At 62.5% G+C, this 5000-nt stretch overlaps 1 pseudogene; it reads left to right on the forward strand.

The window, feature by feature from the left end:
- Nucleotides 1–5000, forward strand: part of LOC126430390 (large subunit ribosomal RNA) — a 7960-nt pseudogene that overhangs the window by 767 nt on the left and 2193 nt on the right.

Raw genomic sequence — 5000 nt, forward strand, 5'->3', positions numbered from 1 at the left:
GGGCGCTCGGGCTCCCGGCAAGCGCGCGCGGTTCTTCCCGGATGACGGACCTACCTGGCCCGGCCCCGGACCCGCGCCGCTGTTGGCTCGGGATGCTCTCGGGCGGAATAATCGCTCCCGTCAGCGGCGCTTCAGCTTTGGACAATTTCACGACCCGTCTTGAAACACGGACCAAGGAGTCTAACATGTGCGCGAGTCATTGGGCTGTACGAAACCTAAAGGCGTAATGAAAGTGAAGGTCTCGCCTTGCGCGGGCCGAGGGAGGATGGGGCTTCCCCGCCCTTCACGGGGCGGCGGCCTCCGCACTCCCGGGGCGTCTCGTCCTCATTGCGAGGTGAGGCGCACCTAGAGCGTACACGTTGGGACCCGAAAGATGGTGAACTATGCCTGGCCAGGACGAAGTCAGGGGAAACCCTGATGGAGGTCCGTAGCGATTCTGACGTGCAAATCGATCGTCGGAGCTGGGTATAGGGGCGAAAGACTAATCGAACCATCTAGTAGCTGGTTCCCTCCGAAGTTTCCCTCAGGATAGCTGGTGCTCGTACGAGTCTCATCCGGTAAAGCGAATGATTAGAGGCCTTGGGGCCGAAACGACCTCAACCTATTCTCAAACTTTAAATGGGTGAGATCTCCGGCTTGCTTGATATGCTGAAGCCGCGAGCAAACGACTCGGATCGGAGTGCCAAGTGGGCCACTTTTGGTAAGCAGAACTGGCGCTGTGGGATGAACCAAACGCCGAGTTAAGGCGCCCGAATCGACGCTCATGGGAAACCATGAAAGGCGTTGGTTGCTTAAGACAGCAGGACGGTGGCCATGGAAGTCGGAATCCGCTAAGGAGTGTGTAACAACTCACCTGCCGAAGCAACTAGCCCTGAAAATGGATGGCGCTGAAGCGTCGTGCCTATACTCGGCCGTCAGTCTGGCAGTCATGGCCGGTCCTTGCGGCCGGCCGCGAAGCCCTGACGAGTAGGAGGGTCGCGGCGGTGGGCGCAGAAGGGTCTGGGCGTGAGCCTGCCTGGAGCCGCCGTCGGTGCAGATCTTGGTGGTAGTAGCAAATACTCCAGCGAGGCCCTGGAGGGCTGACGCGGAGAAGGGTTTCGTGTGAACAGCCGTTGCACACGAGTCAGTCGATCCTAAGCCCTAGGAGAAATCCGATGTTGATGGGGGCCGTCATAGCATGATGCACTTTGTGCTGGCCCCCGTTGGGCGAAAGGGAATCCGGTTCCTATTCCGGAACCCGGCAGCGGAACCGATACAAGTCGGGCCCCTCTTTTAGAGATGCTCGTCGGGGTAACCCAAAAGGACCCGGAGACGCCGTCGGGAGATCGGGGAAGAGTTTTCTTTTCTGCATGAGCGTTCGAGTTCCCTGGAATCCTCTAGCAGGGAGATAGGGTTTGGAACGCGAAGAGCACCGCAGTTGCGGCGGTGTCCCGATCTTCCCCTCGGACCTTGAAAATCCGGGAGAGGGCCACGTGGAGGTGTCGCGCCGGTTCGTACCCATATCCGCAGCAGGTCTCCAAGGTGAAGAGCCTCTAGTCGATAGAATAATGTAGGTAAGGGAAGTCGGCAAATTGGATCCGTAACTTCGGGATAAGGATTGGCTCTGAGGATCGGGGCGTGTCGGGCTTGGTCGGGAAGTGGGTCAGCGCTAACGTGCCGGGCCTGGGCGAGGTGAGTGCCGTAGGGGTGCCGGTAAGTGCGGGCGTTTAGCGCGGGCGTGGTCTGCTCTCGCCGTTGGTCGGCCTCGTGCTGGCCGGCGGTGCAGGATGCGCGCGCCTGCGCGGCGTTCGCGCCCCGGTGCTTCAACCTGCGTGCAGGATCCGAGCTCGGTCCCGTGCCTTGGCCTCCCACGGATCTTCCTTGCTGCGAGGCCGCGTCCGCCTTAGCGTGCTCCTCCGGGGGCGCGCGGGTGCGCGGATTCTCTTCGGCCGCCATTCAACGATCAACTCAGAACTGGCACGGACTGGGGGAATCCGACTGTCTAATTAAAACAAAGCATTGCGATGGCCCTAGCGGGTGTTGACGCAATGTGATTTCTGCCCAGTGCTCTGAATGTCAACGTGAAGAAATTCAAGCAAGCGCGGGTAAACGGCGGGAGTAACTATGACTCTCTTAAGGTGGCCAAGTGGTGGCGGTGTGGCTGCATCCGGACTTGGCTTTTCGAAGTGCGGTCTTGATGTAGTCGTGCTGCTGCTGCGAGGTGCCTTCCTTGGGTTATGGTTACAGGGAGAGTGATGCGCAATACATGGGCCTAGCCCTCTTAGCCTCTCCTCTCCTGCGGTCTTCTCCCCTTCTCGTGGGCCCGCTGATTTTCGCAGAGTGGAAGACCGCACCAGGGGCTTGGGGGGGTTACCAGCCCCCCCTCGCACTATCCCTTTTTTAGTTGGGGGCAGTATTCAGAGAAAAAGTGGTGGCCCTTCCGCTGAAGGTGCCACCCCAACTCCCCCAGCACCTAGCCGGCCAACCGGCCGTGCCGAAAATCTTGTAACTTTTGCAGCTGTATACGCCTGTAGTGAGTGCCACCGCAGCTTCACCACCAAGAACGGTCTCGGGGTCCATCGCCGCCGCCAACACCTTGCGGCCGCCAACGCGGAGATCGTCACGGAGAGGCATCGCGCGAGGTGGACGGAGGAAGAAGTCCTGTCGCTCGCCAAGGCGGAGGCCGAACTGTTCCTCGAGAGGGACGCCCGGTTCTTCTTTGTAAATCAAGAGCTCATCAGGATGTTCCCCGACCGAACGCTTGAGGCAATCAAGTGCCGTCGGCGGCAAGCTGCCCACAAGCAGCTTGTCCGCCAATTCATGGAGGCGCTTGAGATCGGTCGGGGGGAAGAGCCGGCGTCCCGCCGGGGAGCAGCGAGCCCGCTGCCAGACGCGGGCGAGGCCGCTGCGCCGCCCGTCGACGCAGCCGAGGACTTCGCGGCCGACACCACCGGGCCGCCGCCGGAGGGGCCGACTGACGCCGCCATCTGGGAGCATCTGGCGGGGCTACCCGCTTCCGCCCAGCGTTTCTCTGCCCTGGATCGTGTCATAGGTCTGGGGCGGGGCACGCCGCCCGATGTCATCCTGGGCATGCTCCCGGATGCCCTTGCGTCGGTCGGGTCCAGAGGGGAGAGATCGATCACCAGGACACAGCGGCCGCGCCAACCATCGAAGCGGCCGCCTGCTGCGCCGCCGACGCAGAAGCGCAAGCGGCGCCGCTGGGAGTACGCGAGAACGCAGGATGCCTTCCGACGGTCGCGTGCGCGTTGCGTGCGCGGCCTCTTGGATGGCACCCTGCTCCAGCCGCCACCTGCCATCCCTGGTCTGCTGGACTTCTGGGCGGACCTCTTCACAAAGAAGCCCGTCTCCACCGCGGGCTTCATTCGTGACCGCCTCCTCCCGCACTCGGAGCCTGTCGCTCTTGAGTGCCTATGGGGGCCGGTCACACATGAGGAGGTCGCCGCCGCGTTGCCGCCCAGGGGATCAGCGGCCGGGCCGGACGGCCTTACCCCAGCGGAGTTGCGGCGCCTGCCGCACGAAGTCCTGGTGAAAGTGATGAATCTCTTCCTTCTGGCCCGCGCCCTCCCGGAACGCCTGCTTCGCGCGCGGACGTCCCTTCTCCCGAAAACGGCTGCACCAACATCCCCCGCTGACTTTCGCCCCATTACGGTCTGCTCGGTGTTGGCGCGGACCTTTCACAAGGTTCTCGCGTCACGCCTGATGCGCGCTTGTGCTGTGGACGAACGTCAGCGGGCATTCATCCCTCGGGATGGGATGTTGGAAAATACTTTCATCTTGGACACTGCTCTCACCGACGCAGTTCGCTCCTGCCGCTCTGTCTTTGTGGCATCGATCGACGTTTCGAAGGCATTCGATTCGGTGGATCATGCTGCCCTTCGCCCTGTGCTGAAGGCGCATGGCCTACCGGATTGCTTTGTCGAGTACGTCGAGCGGTGCTACGAGGGCAGCACGACAGTGATAGCGGACGGCGCCGGCGTGGGCGTGTCTGTGCAGCCAGCACGGGGCGTTCGCCAGGGCGATCCCCTCTCCCCCCTCCTGTTCAACTTTGCGGTGGACTACGTTTTAGGCCAACTGCCCTCCCACATCGGAGCTCGGATCCTCGGTCGCAGAGTCAACGCTGCGGCCTTTGCAGATGACGTCTTGCTGTTTGCAGCGACCCCGAGGGGCTTGCAGTCCCTCATCGACGCAGCTACCGCAGCCCTCGCCCACCTGGGGCTGCAGATCAACGCCCGGAAGTGTTTCACCCTCGCCTTAGTCGCGTCAGGGCGCGAGAAGAAGGTGAAGGTGGACAGCAATGTCACCTTCACAGCAGGCAATACCACCATGCCTGCCCTGCGTGTGGGTGAAACCTTCTGGTACCTGGGGCTGCAATTTTCCACGGCGGGTCGCTGCGTCTTCAATCCACGTCGCCACCTGGTGGAGCAGCTTGACGTCATCTCCCGAGCTCCGCTGAAGCCGCAACAGCGCCTCCACGCTCTCACCAACGTACTTCTCCCTGGCCTGTACCACGGGCTGGCCCTCAGCCGCACCCGGGTGGGTGCATTGAAGTCGGCCGACGTCACCATCCGGGCCGCCGTCAGGAGATGGTTCCGCCTTCCGGCGGACACCCCCCTGGGATACTTCCACGCTCCTGTTGCCCAGGGGGGCCTCGGCATTCCATCTTGCCGATGGATGGGTCCGACCCTCCGTCGGTCCCGTCTCCTGGCGCTGAAGAAGATAGGGCCAGCCTGCGACGGTGCAGGCATGGATGAGGTGCAGCGTGAGATCGGGGTGCTGGAGCGCCACCTAATGTGGGAGGGCCACCTCCTCAAATCGTCAAGGCAGGTTGGGGAAATGTGGGCGGCGCGCCTACACATCGCCATTGACGGTGCGGCGCTGTCATCTTCTGCCGCCGTCAGTGGCCAACATCAGTGGGTCGCCGACACCAGTCGCCTGCTATCTGGGCGTGAATACATCGACGCCCTCCGCGCCCGCATCAACGCCTTCCCTACGAAGGCACG

Source organism: Schistocerca serialis, unplaced genomic scaffold (assembly GCF_023864345.2).
Source record: "Schistocerca serialis cubense isolate TAMUIC-IGC-003099 unplaced genomic scaffold, iqSchSeri2.2 HiC_scaffold_1045, whole genome shotgun sequence".
NCBI classification, from domain to species: Eukaryota; Metazoa; Arthropoda; class Insecta; order Orthoptera; family Acrididae; genus Schistocerca; species Schistocerca serialis.